At 44.3% G+C, this 18,905-nt stretch overlaps 1 protein-coding gene across 6 annotated transcripts in view; it reads right to left on the bottom strand.

Annotated features, from left to right (window-relative positions):
• Positions 1-18,905, bottom strand: part of PPP2R5C (protein phosphatase 2 regulatory subunit B'gamma) — a 137,649-nt gene that overhangs the window by 96,759 nt on the left and 21,985 nt on the right. The window lies entirely within an intron of this gene.

Below are 18,905 nucleotides of genomic sequence, written 5' to 3'. Positions count from 1 at the left end.
GCTGGCGCCGGCCCCAATCACTCCGCGCCATCAGCATGTGGGAGCAGGGCTGCTGGCAGATTGGGGACAGGGGGCTGCAGCGGGAGGTGCCAAGTGGGGGCGTGAAGGATGGGTCGAGACCTGCCCCTGTGCCTACCACAGCCTCACAGCCCACAGTTCCTGTCAAGGTGCATGAATTCGTGCACTGGGCCCCTAGTCTTTATATAAAACATTCAGACTAGAAGTCAAAGAAAAAGTGAAGACATTTCCTGATGTATTTTTCCCTAATGATCTCAGATCAAAGGATCTCAACTTTCTTAGTGACTCCACATGCTCTTTTGAGCCTTATGCATATGAAGTAGTTCTTTAAAGAACTAAGACTGTGAACTGGAAATCACCAATGAAACACACTCTAAAATAGAAACAAAAAAATCAGTAATATAGGGAAGAAAAAAACCCTGAACAAGTAAAGATAAGGTATATTTCTGGACTGGAAACATCCTATATAATAAGAGCCTAATATGCTAAGTGTCCAGTCATCTGTTCAACCAAAGCGTAATCCTATATAATAAAGAGGCAATATGCAAATTGACCATCACTCCAACACACAAGATGGCTGCCCCAATGTGGTCAAAGATGACCGCCCCCATGTGGACACAAGATGGCCGCCACAAGATGGCTGGTAGGGGAGGGCAGTTGTGGGCGATCAGGCCAGCAGGGAGGGTAGTTGGGAGGGACCAGGCCTGCAGGGGAGGTCAGTTGGGGGCGACCAGGCCTGCAGGGGAGGACAGTTAGGGGCGACCAGGCTGGCAAGGGAGGCCAAGTGAGGGGTGATCGGGCCAGCAGGGGAGGGCAGTTGGCGGCAACCAGGCCTGCAGGGGAGGACAGTTAGCGGTGAACAGGCCTGCAGGGGAGGACAGTTAGGGGTGACCAGGCCGGCAGGGGAGGGCAGTTAGGGGCAATTGGGCCGGCAGCGGAGCAGTTAGGTGTCGATCAGGCTGGCAGGTGAGTGGTTAGGGGGTGATCAGGCTGACAGGCAGAAGGGGTTAGGGGCAATCAGGCAGGCAGGCAGGTGAGCATTTGGGAGCCAGCAGTGCTGGATTGTGAGAGGGATGTCCGACTGCCCGTTTAGGCCCAATCCCACTGAGGGGTCACAGCTTGGAGAGGGTGCAGGCTGGGCTGAGGGACACACACCCTCCATGCATGAATTCTGTGCACCAGGCCTCTAGTATACTAATGATATGCTAAGGTCACTCAACTGCTTGCTATGACCGTGCACTGACCACCAGGGGGCAGATAGTCAAGCAGTCGCTATGATGTGCACAGACCACCAGGGGGCAGATGCTCTGACCCGTAGGTTAGCTTGTTGCTGGGGTCCGGCTGACTGGGACTGAGACAGGCTGGACACACTCTGGAGCCCTCTCGCAGTCCCTCCCTTGCTGGCCAACCTCCTATGTCCCTCCCCGGCCTCAATTGTGCACCAGTGGGGTCCCTAGGCCTGGCCTGCGCCCTCTCACAATCTGGGACCCCACGGGGGATGCTGGAGAGCTGGTTTGGCCTGATGGTGGAACGACCGGTCACTATGATGCGCATTGACCACCAGGGGGCAGATGCTCAACGCAGGAGCTGCCCGTTGGTGGTCAGCTCAGCCAGAAGCCAGGCTCATGGCTGGTGAGTGCAGCAGCAGTGGCAGGAGCCTTTCCCGCCTCCACTACAGCGCTAAGGATGTCCGACTGATGGCTTAGGCCCGCTCCCAGAGGAAGTGGGCCTAAGCCATCAGTCAGACATCCCCTGAGGGCTCCCAGACTGCAAGAGGGCACAGGCCAGGCTGAGGGACCCCCCCACCCCAAGTGCACGAATTTTGTGCACCAGGCCTCTAGTAAATACTATAAATAGGCTGGTGTTAATTCTTCCCCAAATTGGTTTGTAGTCAAAATTCACCTGGGTCTCTTTATTTTTCTGGTAACTTGACAAAATAATCCTTAAGTTCACCAGGAAAAATAAGAAGCAAGAAGAATGAGAACACTTCTAATAAAAAAGGCCAGTTCTACCAACTATAAAGTGTATAAATTAATGACAGTGTGATATGGGCTTAGGGGGCAAGTTGATGGGACAGAAGCAACAGTCCCAAACCAATAAATATATTTATATAAGTATAATATTAGGATATATAATTAATCTAAAATCAAAGATGACTGGTTGGCTATATGTAAGGGAAAATCAACTTAAGTCTTAATTTCATACCAAAATAAGACCTGAATTGGGTTAAGCAGTTAAATAGATGGAAATGACAACCCTAAGTCTCCATAGCCTTTAGAAGAAAAGGGAAGTGAACATCAATTTTCAAGCAGAAACAAAAATTTAAAAACACTGAACCCCTAAGAGATATTGCTCACATTAAAAAAATTCAAATTTCTGTATGTTTCTTCTGAATACCAAAAGGAAATATAAATGCTACAAATGCAAGGAGTTAACAATATACTATAAATGGTTAGAAAAAAACTGAGGCCTCAATGTTTAAATGATTTAGTTCACAAAAGAACTTTTATCAAGAATTGTATGAAAAAATATTTCTTCGCCTATCAAATCAGCAATAATTTTTAAGAATTATAATTATGCAATACTGGTAAAAGCAAGCTATAACCCTGCCAAAAAAAATCTATAAACTGTTCTGGAAAATAATTTGATAATATGTGTCAAGATTCCTTAAGTAATTTTACTTCTGGGAATCCATTCTAGAAATACAGTAGCCATGAGTGAGCACATTTTTTTAACTTTAAAAAATTTTTGCTAAAATACACATAACATAAAATTTATCATCTTAACCATTTTTAAGTACACAGTTTAGTGGCACTAAATACATTCACATTGTTGTGTAACCATCACCACCATCCATCCACAGAACACTTTCATCCTGAAAATCTGAAACTTGGTCCCCCAATAAATACTACCTCCCCATGCCCTCTCACAGCCCCACACCCACATTCCACGGTCTGTCTATGAGTTTGACTATTTTAAGGACCTCCTATGAGTGGAATCATACAGAATTTGTCTTTCTGTGATGGGATTATTTCACTCAGCCCAATGTCCTCAAGGTTCATCCACATTCTCAGAATTTCTTTCCTTTTTAGGGCTGAATAATATTCCATTATATGGATGGACCACATCTTGTTCCATTCATCCCTCGATGGACATTGGTTTGCTTCCACCTTTTGGCTAATGTAAATAATGCTGTTATATCATGGGTATGCAAAAACTATTTAAGTCCCTGCTTCCAATTCTTTTGGGTACATTCTGACAACTTGAATTGCTGAATCATATGGTAATTCTATTTCTAATTTTCTGATGAATTACCATGTAGTTTTCCACAGCAGCAGCAGCATTTTACAATCCCACCAACAGTGCACAAGGGTTCAAATTCCTCCACATCCTTGCCAAAGCATGTATGTGCCTGGTATGTACTATTTAGTATTTATCTATCTATCTATTTATCTATCTATCTATAGTAGTCAACCTAATGGGTGTGAAGTATCTCACTGTGATCCCCATTTGCATCTTTCTAATGATTAGTGATGTTGATCATTTTTTCATGTGCTTATTGGCCATCTGTATTTCTTCTTTGGAGAAATGCCTATTCAAATCCTTTGCACATTTTAAAATAGGATCATTTGTTTTCTTATTGTTGAGTTGTAGGAATTCTCTATAAATTCTAGATATTAATCCCTTATCAGATAAATGATTTCCAAATATTTTTCCATTCTGTGGGTTGCCTTTTCACTTTGTTGATTGTGTCCTTTGATGCACAGAAATTTTACAATTTGATGTAGTCTAATTTATCCTTTTTATTGTTGTTGCCTATGTTTTTGGTGTCATAGTTAAGAAATCATTGACAAATGCAATGTCAAAAAGTTTTTCCTCTGTTTTCCCCTAAGAGTTCATAGTCTTATATTTAGGTCTTTGATCCACTTTGAATTAGTGTTTGTGTGTGGTGTAAGGTAAAGGTCCAACTTCATTCTTTTGCATGTGGATACTCAATTTTCTCAAAACCATTTCTTTAAAAAAAATGCTTTTATTGATTTTAGAGAAAGGGAGAGAGATAGAAACATCGATGACAAGAGAAACACTGATCAGCTGCCTCCTACACACTGTTACTGGGGATTGAACCTGCAACCTGGGCATGTGCCCTGACTGGGAATTGAACCAGTAATCTCCTGGTTCATGGGTCAATGCTCAACCATTGAGCCATGCTGGCTGAGCTCAAGACCATTTCTTGAAGAGACTGTCCTTTCCTCATGAATGGGTGGCACCCTTGCTGAAAACCATTTGACCATATATGAGAAGGTTTATTTCTGGGTTCTCTATTCCACTGTGCTGTTCTACATGACTGTCTTTATGCCAGTACCATGCTGTTTTTATTATTGTAACTTTATGCAAGTTTTAAAATCAGAAAGTGTAAGATCTCCTACTTTGTTTGTCTTTTTTGAAGATTGCTTTGGCTATCAGGGTCCCTTGAGATTCTATGTGAATTTTAGGATGGATTTTCTTATTTTTAGAAAAAAAATACTATCAGAATTTTATCAGTGATTGCATTGAGCCTATAGGTTCCTTTGGGCAGTACTGATGTCTGAACAATGTTCATTCTTCCGACCCACAAACATAGGTGTCTTTCTTTTTATTTGTGTCTTCTTTAATATCTTTCACAAGATTGTGTAGGTTTCAATGTCCAAGTCTTTCACCTCTTTGGTTAAGTTAATTCCTAAATATTTTATTCTTTTTAAGGGCATCACACTTTTATTTATGATTCTGAAATATCAGAAACTACCTTAATTAAAAGGAATTACATAACAGTAAAAAACTACACCCATCCTATATAATAAAGAGGTAATATGCAAATTGACTATCACACCCTCACAAGATGGCTATCTATGACCAGGCCAGGAGGGGGGTTAGTGAGGGATGACCAAATGATTGAATAAGCAGGCTGTGTGGGGTGACCAGACTGGCAGGAGGGTTAGTGAGGGACGACCAAACAACTGAACATCAGGCTGTGTGGGGCGACCAGGCCAGTGGGGGGCTGTGAGGGGTGGGATGGGTGCAGTTGGGGGTGACCAGGCTGGCAGGGGGGCAGTTGGGGGTGATTAGGCTGATGGGGGGGCAGTGAGAGGCGACTAGGCTGGCTGGGGGGACAGTTGGGGGTGATTAGGCTGGCAGGGTGGGCAGTAAGGGGCAATCAATCAGGCTGGCACGCAGAGGCAGTGAGGGGTGATCAGGCTGGCAGGGGGTACATTTAGGGATGATCAGGCCGGCACACAGAGGCAGTGAGGGGAGATAAGGCTGGCAGGCAGGTGAGCCATTAGGAGCCAGCGGTCCAGGATTGTGAGAGGGATGTCTGACTGCCAGTTTAGGATCGGGCCTAAACCGGCAGTCGGACATCCCCTGAGGGGTCCTGGATTGGAGAGGGTGCAGGCTGGGCTGAGGGGACCCTCCCCATGCACAAATTTCATGCACCAGGCCTCTAGTAAAAAATATTTAGCCTGACCAGTGTGGCTCAGTGGTTGAGTGTCGACCCATGAACCAGGAGGTCATGGTTCGATTCCCAGTCAGAGCACATGTCCAGGATCCCCAGTGTGGGGCATGCAGGAGGCAGCTGATGGGTAATTCTCTCTTATCACTGATGTTTCTATCTTTCTCTTCCTCTCCCTTCCTCTGTGAAATCATTAAAAATGTTTTAAAATATTTATAAATTCATAAAATGAAAATGAGTGAAGAGGTGTAATTTTTTGGAATAGTATAATCATAAAAAATACTCGCCAAATATCGACAGTAATCACTGTTGAGTGTTATAGCTAGAAATGTTTTCTGCTTTCTGAAACCCCTCTATATTTTTTCAGTATTGCTAAAATAAGCATATAATACTTAAATGAAAATTAAAAGTAATTATTTTTGAAAAAACACAGATTAAGTTACAGCAGGGAGAATCCCTCACTGTCCGCTGCCTCTCAGCAGTAGGCTAATAATAGAGAAAGGACTGTGATGGGAAGCCAGGCAACAGGATAGAAAGATCTTTTGCAATGCACAAAGGAGATCATGTATGTAAAAACACAAACAAAACTTAGCCTCATCAGGTGTGACAAACTGAACCAACAAGTTAGAGGATGTCAGCTCCGTCTTGAAGGATCGATCAGGTATGGACAACTTCTTTTACTGCAAGGCTGTCACCGCTGCTTGGAATCTACGTGCTCACCTAGGCTGTCAGGGCTCAGTCCCTCCCTGATGAAGCAAGCACTCAGCAGTGCCACCTAGGAGAGGCGTGAACGCAGTCCTCTCGCTGGCACTGGGAGAGGCCGTCTTGACAAACCCTGGGGCTGGAGGTCCTTCCTCATCTGCAAAAGGGGTTTATGTGATCTCCCTACTCCTCGCTTGTCAGGAGTATACGACTCTGCTGAGGTGAAATGGAGAGCTCAGAAAAAAGCAGCTGACCCACGCAGGATCCAACCACACGTGGTCACTCTGGCTATGACAGGTGAGTGCAGGCAGCAGGGGACACTGGTGCCCTTTAGAAGGAGCCCCCAGGCTTCAGTGGGGGGTGTGGCAGAGCCACAGAAGGGCGCTTGGCTTGGACTAACCCCTCCAGGAGGCCTTCCTCTTCCCTCCCTGCCCAGGCCCTGGCCAGTGCTCGGCACAGAAGTGTGCAACCAAAGTTACTAAGCGAATGATCAAGCAATAATGCCCAATTCTGACTCCACAAAGCTCTCTTATTACTCTTAAATGCCTTCTCTGTAGCACAGAACTCAGAGAAATGTGCCACCTCATCACCTGGAGAACCACCGCCCCCAACACAGAAGCCAGGTCCAGTCTCTCAGCGCGCACTCCGGCCGCTGTGATGGGCCCTCCTTGCCCTCTGTGGCCTCACCGCCTGTCTGTGACACCAGCCCCTCTCCTCCTTCACCAGGCGCACTGGGAAGGGCTTGAGCTAACGCTGAGGACAGGGGCTTATGGCTCAGGGCAGTGCGCCTTCCAGAAAGGAAGGTGGGCAAACAGTCCCAGGTCTCAATGCGTTCCCACGCGACATTACAGACACAGCATCTCTGTACTGCTCCAAAATGAAAGTTCAAGAAAGGAATTATCCTTCATTCTCTGTCACTTCGTTTCGGTCTTTATTTAAAAACAAATGACTTATAAACACCTCCCACTGGTTTTATTTCTAAGGAGCATTTCTGAATAAAACTTTCAAATTTTCGTTCCTAAATTCAGCAAAGGCTGTATTTTTCACATCCCCGGTAATTCTGTAGGCAAATTAAATATGCTCCATTTTAGTGAAAAAGTTCTACGGCTGTTTCGTTAAGAGGCAGCTGTCTTTTTGGACCTAGACAACAGGCATCTTAACCGCAGGCACTGGCACTGTAACCACTTTAACTGGAAACTCTCTGAGTGTGGCGATATATGTTTTGTCGGGTAAGAATCTAACCTAAAAATTTTGGCTTCACTTATGATTTAAAATAGACATTTTCCTTAGGCAGATCAAAGCTACCTGGCATTCAGCTGTGTTCAAAGGTTGCCAGAGGACTTCCTGATGCCAACAGCAAGGACAGAGGGACAGACATTTGTCCTGTTGATGGGAGAAAGTCTTGCGAGTGATTAGAAGGGTGGACCAGGTCATCCCCAGGGCAGGCCAGCAGAAGGCAGTGAAGTGGACGGACGAAAGTTTCCCGAGCGCTGTGAGGGGACCTGGGCTGGGGAACCTGCAGTCAGGCAGGTCCCTATAGCCCTTCCTTGTCCTGAGGAGGCGGGAAACGCACAGAGTAGACAGAGAACACGTGACCGACTGAAGTGCTTTCGTGTCAACTCTCAATGACAAATCCGTTTTACAAAGAACCTGAGGCAGGGGGAGTGATGAACCTGGATGGGTCCTAGTTGACCTATGAGAGGGGGGCACCACAGCAATTCTGTGGAAAAGAACAGGCAGGGGGCCCTGAAGTGCTTTCCATTCCTTCATCAAACGTCTGCTGGGGCTCTTGGCAGATGTTGGACTGGGCACCACAGCAAACATGCAGACAGCCTCTGCCCATGGGGATGCTCCAGAAAACGTGTGGTGGGCGAAGTCACGTGTGCAGAGTGCTCTGCAACCTGAGTGTCTACAATGAATGAGGTCCATCCACACAGAGGATGCCACTCAGCCTCAAAAAGGAAGGAGATTCTGACAGATGCTACAACGTGGATGAGCCTTGTGGACATCATGCTCAGTGAAATAAGCCATTCCCCAAAGGACAAACACTGTAGGATCCACTTATGAGGGACCTAGGGGAGTCAAAATCACAGAGACAGATGGTGGCTGCCAGGGGCTGGGGTGAGGATTAATAGCACATGGTTTTGGTGGGGATGGTGAATAGACAACAGTGACGGGCATTGTGAATGTATTTAATGCCACTAAACTGAACACATAAGAATGGTAAAAATGCTAAATATTATGCTTTGTATATTTACTGGAGGAGACAGAACCAGCAGCGGGGAGACCACCATTGGGGAAGGTAGGGCATCAAGGAAACTCAGGGCCCCAGGGCCCCAGAGGGACTGGAAAGAAGATGGGACCATTCTAGGAACAATGTGTGTGCGTGTGTGTGTGTGTGTGTGAGAGAGAGAGAGAGAGAGAGAGAGAGAGAGAGAGAGAGAGAGAGAGAGAGAATATGAATGAATGTAAGATGCTGGGAGAAATCCAGGTGAGGTTTGGGGAAGGCCTGCGTTAAACATTCCATTTGTGATTACAGCTGCCAGCTGACACCAAACCCCAGGTTCTGCCCACAGGGTCTCGCAGAGTATGACAAGCAGAGGCCTGAGACTCACCCTGGAGTAACAGCCTCGTTGTGGCCCAAGAAGAATGGGTTGGGCTGGCTGCGACTTGCCGCTGGGCTAGGCTGTCAGACATGAGACCACCTCTCACTTATTCACAAGAGCAGCCCTGGATGCACCTCTGCTGCCCAGCTGCTGGCAGAAAGCAGTCAAGAGGTGCCGGAAACCGAATATTGTTACTTGGTAGTTATGTGAAAAGGGAACCCGGCAAGGCTGGTCAACCTTGAAGCTAAAGGTCAGAGCCAACCACTCCCTATCTAATTGAGACGATGGTAACTGAGGCAACTTCCCCACCAAATAATCATGTAAATCCTTATTGATAAGATCATCTGTCTGTTACTGGAATTAACTGCCTAAGGGCAATGGGTGTATCTCAGAACTCTAATAAAAGGGATAGAGCAAAGGCCAGAGTTTGGAGTCCTCCCACTAGAGGTGGCTCCCGCCTGGCCCCACATTTTCCCAAATTGATTCTTTTCTAGCTTCTCTTCATTTTGATTGCGGCCTTCTCCAGAGACCGGACCCGAACGGGATCTCTGAAACACGCGGGACGTGACAAGGGATCCCACACAAAGAGGGGCCAGAATGAGGTCCATTATTGTCCTGACCACCTCCCCATGCTCCACACAACCCAGGTGGCCAGTAAATATTTACTGGGAACTGGCACCTGCCTCACCAGACCCAAGGCTCCTTCCCCTCATTCCTGTGTCAGGAGAAGACACAGAAATCAGAACACGATAGAAGACATGACTTGACTAGAGGAGAAAAGACGGATGAAAGCAGCGTCAGCTCTGGGAACATCTCTCTCCATTTCTGTTATTCTTCAACTAATGGGCAAGAGACTAAGTTCCTTTAATTCATTTTTAGGCAGGAAAACAATCCACATGGTGGCAAAACTTTCAACTATATAAGAAAAAGGTTGTGTTGAATGATGTTGAAGTATTGTATTTTCACAAAAGGGTGTGGGGGTGGAGAAACATAAAATTTTAACTGCCATTCAAAAGCCAATTTAAAAAAATTCTAGTAAACTCTCCCAACAATGTGGCAACTTCTTTCCCAAAACACCAAATACTTAGCAACTAAATTTCTGTCCCATGGTTTTCAGTTAACTGTTATTAAGTCCTACCTTGTTTTATTATAACTCTGACTTCTCCCAAGCCTTTCTTTTCTAAAATAGGGAGAATGCCTTAAGAAATAGAGTCCATAATTAATTTAATCCCCCATAAGTCACTTAAAAAAAGTGGTCTCTTCTGTTTCCCTTATTATTAACCTTTACATTAGTGTGGTACATTCGTTGTAATTCATGAACATTTTTATTAACTAAAAACGATTTAAATTAGGGTTCACTCCAGTTGTACATCCTGTGGGTTTTGACAAATGCAAAATACCACCCATGTAGTCACCATTATAGTGTCACAGAGAAGTTTCCCTGCCCTAAACCTCTCCTGCATTATATCTGTTCATTCCTCCCTCCTCCCAACCCCTGGCAGCCACTGATCTTTAATTTTTTAAAAAAAATATATTTATTGATTTTTTTACAGAGAGGAAGGGAGAGGGATAGAGAGTTAGAACACCGATCAGCTGCCTCCTGCACACCCCCTACTGGGGATGTGCCTGCAACCAAGGTACATGCCCTTGACTGGAATCGAACCTGGGACCCTTCAGTCCCCAGGCTGACGCTCTATCCACTGAGCCAAACTGGTTAGGGCTTTACTTTTTTTAAATCCTCACCCGAGAACATGTTCACTGATTTTAGAAAGGGAGGGAGGGGGAAGAGAGGGGGGTGGGGGGTGGAGAGAGAGAAACATTGCTGTGAGAGAGAACAGCAATCGCCTGCCGTCAGTGCGCCCCCCTCACACCTGGGAATTAAACCCAAAACCTTTTGGTACATGGGACAAAACCCCAACCAAACGAACCACACTGGCCAGGGCAGCCACTGATCCTTTTACTGTCTCCATAGTTCTGCCTTTTCCAGAATGTCATATACTTGGAATCATACAGAATGCAGCCTTGGTGTCTTTCACTTAGTAATATGCATTTAAGATTCCTCCATGTCTTTTCATGGCCTGATAGCTCATTTCTTTTTATTGCTGAACAATATTCCATTACTTGGATGGACCACAGCTTATTTATCCGTTCAACACCTGAAGGATATCTTGGAGGGTGGCTTCCAAATTTTGGAAATTATGAAAAAAGTATGGCATAATTTTTTAATCTCTCCAAATTCTTACATAAAATCATCCAGAGCAACTAAGATGGCAAAACCAGAAGCTCATGGCCAACATCTACAACAGAATTAGCTGACAATGTGTTCTTATACACACATGAGCATATGGGGCTAGACTACCAGCAGCTATAAGACCTGCGTGATATCGGCGTCTGCAAGGAAGATGCCTATGGAGCTAACAGCGCAGAAACACTCAAACAGAGAGCTGGGTGAGCCCACCTGAGAACAGCAGTGCAAACAAAAGCGGCTGTACCCTCCAGTGGTGAGAGCAACATGGCCACGGCTAAGTCTAAGGAGGCTGAACCTGCCTGAGCCCAGGACCCTCAAAACTCAGCAGCTGAGGTTCCCTTTCAGAACGAGGCCACTCTGGGGAGAAACTGCTGGGAAGAGAATCCCAACTGAGCAGCAGGGACAGAGAGGAAATGGGAAAAGTAGGTCCAGATAGAAAAGACTGAGTCAGGGCACTAAGAAGGTGAGCTGCCATATTTTTGAAAATTTCACAAAAATAACCTAAGCTAGAGCTCTAGAACCCAACTCTCCTCTCTAGTCCCCTCCCCCTTCTCAATAGGAGGGATCAAAGTCAAGTCCCACACAGAGTGATTATAAGGAAAAGAACAAGGAACAGGTTGACATCTCTGCAGACAGTAAAAGCATGTCAGAAAGACATCCCACAAAAGATATTAAAACTACAACTTAATGCTTCAAGACGAGCCAAAGACATTAAAGGAATAATATAATGTGTAAAAGGACAACATGAATCTTCAATAGAAAAACTCAGAAATAGGTAATATAACTCTGTAAATAATTAAAAATAAAATAAAAATAATTTCAGAAATGAAAATTAACGGCAAGAAATACAAGAGCCAATAAATGCAATGTAAAATGCCTTACAAGGAATAGTACATGAAAAAAAATAATTTAAATGAAAAAGAAATGAAAAGCACAAAGAGAGAAACAACAAGAATAAAAAGAGGCAAAGAAGAGTCTCTATTTATACAATAGGAGTCGCCACAGGAGAAAATGAAAGCAAGGAAACAGAACAAATCCTCAAAGTAATAATCCATATAGAAAGAACATGTATGTGGGAAAACCAACCCAGAATGATACATTCTGAAATTGGACTCTCTAGGCATGAAAGCAAAAAGACCAAGTAATCCGTAAGAGACAGAAAACTTAAGTGACATCAGCTTCTGACAGCAATGCTTTATTACAGAGGAAATGGAGGAACAGCCCTAAGACTCTCATAAAAAGAAAAAATTAACCCAGGATTTCCTAGCCAGACATTCTTTGAAGTTTGAAGTTGAAGCCTACTCCAGAGGAGCAGTGTCGGCACTGAGCCTGGTGGTGAGCACTAACTCTACACTCATGTGGGAATGAAGTTTGCACAGGATGGGAGGGCTAGAACAGTCTGCAATGGCTAAGTGTCTGACAATGAGCAGAGAGCAAAACCATAAAAAGGGGAGGGGGAAGAACATTTAAAAATGCAAAAAATTTTAACCTTTCAATCATCACACTGGTTATATTGGTTTTATTTTACTGAGAATATTTTGTGTGTAATATGGGGTGAAGTAAATAATTACCCGATATTTAAGTTCTATGATCTCTGATGTCCTTGAGAACCAGAAATCTTGGGGTGGCAAAAAGAAGATATAAGATAAAAGGCCTGTACAAAATGACCATTCCAATAGTAATGAGAATCCTAGCACCTAGACTGTAGTCTTGAAATACCATTCCCCACTAAAAGAAACCAGGACTTAGTGAAATGGCTGATTCTCAAATTTATAAGGAAATGAAAAGAGCCAAGGAAATTATGAAGGAAAAGCTGAAGGGTTTACACTACCAGATATCAAGACCTACTAGGGCCCTAGCTGGTTTGGCTTGGTTGACAGAGCATCAGCCTGTGGACTGAAGGGTCCCAGGTTTGATGCTGGTTAAGGGCACATGCCCTGGTTGCAGACTCGATCCCCAGTAGGGAGGGTGCAGGAGGCAGCTGATCAATGATTCTCTCTCATCATTGATGTTTTGTTTTTTATTTTATTTTTTTTGTCTTTTGTGACTGGATTCTTTTTTTTTTTTTAAATAAATCTTTATTGTTCAGATTATTACAATTGTTTCTCCTTTTCTCCCCCCATATCTCCCCACCACCCGGTTCCCTCCCCCGCGTTGTCCTTATCCATAGGTGTATGATTTTTGTCCAGTCTCTTCCCATACCCCCCACACAGACACCCCTTTCCCCCTGAGAATTATCAATCCACTCCCATTCTATGCCTCTGATTCTATTATGTTCACCAGTTTATTCTGTTCCTCAGATTTTTAATTCACTTGATTTTTAGAATCACTTGTTGATAGATATGTATTTGTTGTTCATAATTTTTATCTTTACTTTTTTCTTCTTTTTCCTCTTTTTAAAGAATACCATTCAGCATTTCATATAATACTGGTTTGGTGGTGATGAACTCCTTTAGCTTTTTCTTATCTGTGAAGCTCTTTATCTGCCCTTCAATTCTGAATGATAACTTTGCTGGGTAGAGTAGTCTTGGTTGTAGGTTCTTGCTATTCATCACTTTGAATATTTCTTGCCATTCCCGTCTGGCCTGCATAGTTTCTGTTGAGAAATCAGCTGACAGTCGTATGGGTGCTCCCTTGTAGGTAATTAACTGTTTTTCTCTTGCTGCTTGTAAGATTCTCTCTTTGTCTTTTGCCCTTGGCATTTTAATTATGATGTATCTTGGTGTGGTCCTCTTTGGATTCCTTTTGTTTGGGGTTCTGTGTGCTCCCTGAACCTGTAAGTCTATTTCTTTCACCAGGTAGGGGAAGTTTTCTGTCATCATTTCTTCAAATAGGTTTTCAGTATCTTGCTCTCTCTTCTGGCACCCCAAAAATTCGGATATTGGTACGCTTAAAGCCTTCCCAGAGGCTCCTTATGCTATCCTCACACTTTTGGATTCTTCTTTCTTTCCGCCTATCTGGTTGGGTGTTTTTTTCTTCCTCATATTCCAGATCTTTGGTTTGACTCTTCGGGTGCGGTGGTCTACTCTGTATATTCTTTATTTCAGACAGTGTATGCATAATTTCTGACTGGTCCTTTTCCATTTTTTTGGTATTCTCATTTAGGTCCTTGAAGGTCTCTTCAAGTTTCTCAGCGGTTTTTAGAAGATTCTTGAGTAACCTTATAACTATGGTTCTGAACACTGTGTCATCCATTAGTTTACTTTCATCTATTTCTCCTACTTGTGACATACTTAGGTGTCTCCACATTTTGGCTGCCTCCCTGTGTTGATGGAGTGGCTTTGTGTGGTCGGTGACCTATAGGGGCCGGTAGCTCAGTTTCCCCAATCACCCTAGGTGGTTGCTCTTGGTACTCCCCTTTGTGGGCTGAGTGGAAAGTCTTGGTGTAGTTAAAAGCCCTGATTGCTGTTGGTACACTGGGAGGAATTGACCTCTGGTCCAATTGGTTGTGAGGGCCTGCTGTGTCTATAACAGAAGAATTGCTGTGCTGGAGACACAGTAGGGCTTTGGTGCTCACTGAGTCTGTCTCTTGAATGTGTCCCTTATGAGAGTGGTTGAAATCTGGTGTCGTCCACACTGATAGAAAAGTCACTCTCACTCTCCGACCGATGGCCGAGAGTCCCGTAGGCGTCTGGGTCCCCCGCGTGTCCCCAGAAACTGGAGTTCAGAGTGGTTGGGATTGTTGGTATCACTGGCGGGAGTTGATCGCCAAGCCAGTTGGCTGTGAGGATCAGCAGTGTCTCCGCTAGGAGAGCTTCTGTGCTCTGCTTGGATGGGGCGGAGTCTCAGGGTGGCACAGACAAGTTTTGGCTTCCTGTCTGCTCTGCCCTAAGAGGGGCGGTTTCTCCGTGCCCGAATTAATGGCTGCGCGCCTCTGAGAGAAGGCAGCTTTCGAGCCTCTCCCGCTGCCTAACAGACCAGTTTCTCCCCAGCTGGGGCTGAATTTCAGTGCAGACCAGAGGTTTTGTTTTTCTCCTGAACGAGATATCCAGTCACTGGGAGGGCTGTGCTCAGCTTGGATGGGGCGGAGTCTCAGAATGGCGCAGACAAACTTGGTTTCCGTCCGTGCTGCCCTAAGAGGGCCGGTTTCTCCGTGCCCGAATTAATGGCTGCGCGCCTCTGAGAGAAGGCTGCTCTCAAGCCTCGCCTGCTGCCAAACAGCCCAGTTTCTCCCCGACCGCGGCTGGATTTCAGTGCAGTCGGGAGGTTTGTTTTTCTCCCAAACGAGAAAGCTAGCCACGCAGCGTCTGCTGCCCTCCCTCTCCGCGTGCTGCGAGCAAGCCTGCCGCGTATTCAGCCGCCCGCCCTTTCCGCACTCACGGATCTCCGCACCTCCACAGCTCCTGAGGCTCAGTGTCCCCCTCTCTGTTTTTCTCTAGTTGTAGGTTTTCCACCCTGCCAGTTTTCCGGTGGTTCTGGACGGTGTGCGCTCTGTTTTCCAGTTGTAGTTTCAAAATTGTTGTGGTAGACAACAATTAGGTGTTTACCTTATGCTGCCATCTTGGTTTCTTCTCATCATTGATGTTTTTATTACTCTCCCTTCCTCTCTGAAATCAATAAACATATATTTTTTTAAAAAGACCTACCAGGATGGTTAGTGTTGTACTGATACAAGGTGAGACAGCCCAGGAATGAATCCACACTCCAATGGTACTTAGTTAAGACAAAGGTAACACTGCAATGAGTGAAGGAGGACCTTGTCCTCCAAGTGTGCTGTGCCAAACAGAGAGCCACCAGGAAAAACCGGAATCTGACTTCTAACACCACAACAGATACGAAAGTAATTCTATATGGACTGTACAGCTAAATGGGAAAGGTAAAATAAAGTTTTAAGGGGGGAAAAGACACAGGCTAACATCTTCATTACTTTGTAGCAGACAAAGATTAATTAAAGAGGACATACAAAGTCCTCTCAAAGTGATAATGTTTTTGAGAGTGAAAATTCAAAATAGAGTAGAAGAAAATTTTTCAATTCTTATATCTACAAAGGACCTATAGCTAAATTCCTACAAATCTAATTTTTAAGAAATGGTACAACCTAATAGAAAGATAAGCCCAAAGACTTAAAGAGGTACTTCACAAAAGAAGTTATCTGAACAGACTATACACCTAAAGAGATGTTGGACTTCATCCATCATCAATTAACTAGAAATTGAACTAGCTCACTGGAATGGCTAAAATGAAAAGGACAAGCTATAGTGGAAAAAATGTATTTGCAAAACACATATAACCAACAAAGAGTTCATATCCAGAATAAACAAAAAACTCTTTTAAAAAATTAAGAAAATGTCAGGCAGCCCAGTGGAAAATAGCATTTGAAAGATACCTGACCTCATCACAGAAATGCAAAGTAAAACAATGAGATGGCACAATGAAATAGTGTGGTTCTGGTATAAAGCAGGCATACAGATCCATGGAATAAAACTGAGAGCCCAGAATGAGCAGAGAGCAAAACCATAAAAAGGGGAAGGGGAAGAAATCAATCTTTACATTTATGCTCACTTTGTTTCTGACAAGCTGCCAAGACAACTCCATGGGGAAAGAGTCACTTTTGCAATAAATGGTGCTGGGACAACTGGCGATGCACGGGCAGTAAGATGAATTGGTACTTCTACTTCACATTATACTGGAAGTGGATCACAGACCTAAATATAAAACTATAAAACTTCTACAGAAAACATGAGGAAAAATACTCTGTGTCCTTGTGTTAGGCAGAGTTCTCATATACAACAGCAAAATCAAGATCTATAAAAGAAAATCATGATAAATTGGGCTTCATCAAAATTTAAAACTTTTATGCTACAAAGACACACAAAAGAGTGCAAAAAGACAAGTCACAAACTGGGATAAAGTATTTGTAAATCATATACCTTATAAAGGATATATAAATAATTGTTACATAGTTGACCCCTGAACAACATGGGTTCGAACTGCATGGATCTACTTATATGCACATTTTCTTCAATAAATACTATATTTTCTCTTATGATTTTCTTAATATTTTATTTTCTTTAGCTTACTTTATTGTAAGAATGCAGTATACAATACATAACATGTTAATTGACTTTTTATATTACTGGTAAGACTTCCTTCCAGTCAACAGTAGGCTATTAGTAATTAAGTCTTTGGGGAGTCGAAAGTTGTCCATGGATTTTCGACTACACAAGGGGGTTGGCAAACCTAACCCCCATGTTGTTTAAGGATCAACTGTAATCTATATATATAAAACCCTAATATGCAAATAGACCAAATGGCAGAACCGAACAACTGGTCACGATGACGTGTGCTGATCACCAAGGGGTGCGCATGGAACATGGCGGGCGTCAGCAGCAGGCGGGATGGTGGAGTAGGTAAGCAGGGGCGCCAGACCAAGGCAGGGCGCCAGTTGCTGTTATCGGGGTGAGCCTCTGGTGGTTACTGAAAATTCTTTGCTCCCACGCGCCACAGTCCTGCCCGGCACTCACACCTGCTGCTGGCGCTGGCCCCACTCGCACCTGTGCCAGCACTGGAGCCACTGCTCACACCCGCTGCCAGTACCCAGCACCGGTCCCGATGGCTCGGTGCCGTTAGCAGGTGTAAGTGGCGGCTGCCAGCCCCAATCACCCCTGAGTGCTTCTCCATCTCTCCCTGCTCCTGAGGGGTGATTGGGGCAGCAGCCACTGCTTGCACCCGCTGCTGGCGCCAGCCCCAATTGCTCTGTGCCATCAGCAGGTGCGAGTGGGGATGGCAATGTCAGCGAGTGGGAGCAGGGCTGCGGGCAGATAGGGGACTGGGGGCCTTGGCGAGAGGGGTCGGGCAGGGGCGAGGAGGATGGGCTGAGACCCGCCCCTGTGCCCACCACAGCCTCGCAGCCCACAGTTTCTTTCAAGGTGCACAAATTCGTGCACTGGGCCCCTAGTTCAATAATAAGAGGACATCCAATTTAAAAGCTGTGATAGACATTTCAGCAAAGAAGACATAGAAATGGCTAACAGGTACATGAAAAGGTATGTAACATTAACAATCATTAGAGTAATACAAATTAAACTATAAGGAAGAAGATACCACTACACACCCACAAGAAAGACTATAATCCAAAAGACATACAATTACAAGTATTAGCAAGAATGTGGACATACTGGAACCTTCAGATGTGGCTGGTAGGAATGTAAAATGGTGCAACCACTTTGGAAAACAGTTTGGCAAATTTCTTTAAAAAGAAAAAAAGAAAGAAACATAAACTTACCATTCAATCCAGCAATTCCATTTCTAGGTATCAACCCAAGACAGAGGCAAATATATAGTCAAACAAAGACTTGTACACAGATGTTCATAGCAGCATTATTCATTATAGCCAAAGAACAACTCAAATGTCCATCAATTTGTGAATGGAAAAACAAAAGGTGAGATGTTCATATAATAGAATATTATTCAGCATTAAAAAAGAAACACTAGCCCTAGCTGGTTTGGCTCAGTGGATAGAGCGTCGGCCTGCGGACTAAAGGGTCCCAGGTTCTATTCTGGCCAAGGGCATATGCCCAGGCTGCAGGCTTGATCCCCAGTAGGGGGTGTGTAGGAGGCAGCCAATCAATGATTCTCTCTCATCATTGATGTTTCTATCTCTCTCTCCCTCTCTGAAATCAATAAAGATGTTTTGAAAAAAGAAAAAAGAAACACTACTCTAGGGTGGCTGAATGAATAAGAAAACATGACCCATATATATGCTGTCTACAAGAGACCCACCTCAGAACAAAGGATTTACACAGACTGAAAGTGAAGGGATAGAAAAAAAAATTTCAGGCAAACAGAAATGAAAACAACAACAACAACAAAAAAAAAACAACAGTTGGGGTAGCAATACTTATAT

Source organism: Eptesicus fuscus, chromosome 5, assembly GCF_027574615.1.
Source record: "Eptesicus fuscus isolate TK198812 chromosome 5, DD_ASM_mEF_20220401, whole genome shotgun sequence".
Lineage (NCBI taxonomy): Eukaryota > Metazoa > Chordata > Mammalia > Chiroptera > Vespertilionidae > Eptesicus > Eptesicus fuscus.
The sequence above is the reverse complement of the archived record's forward strand: the minus strand, read 5'-3'. Positions and strand labels throughout refer to the sequence as shown.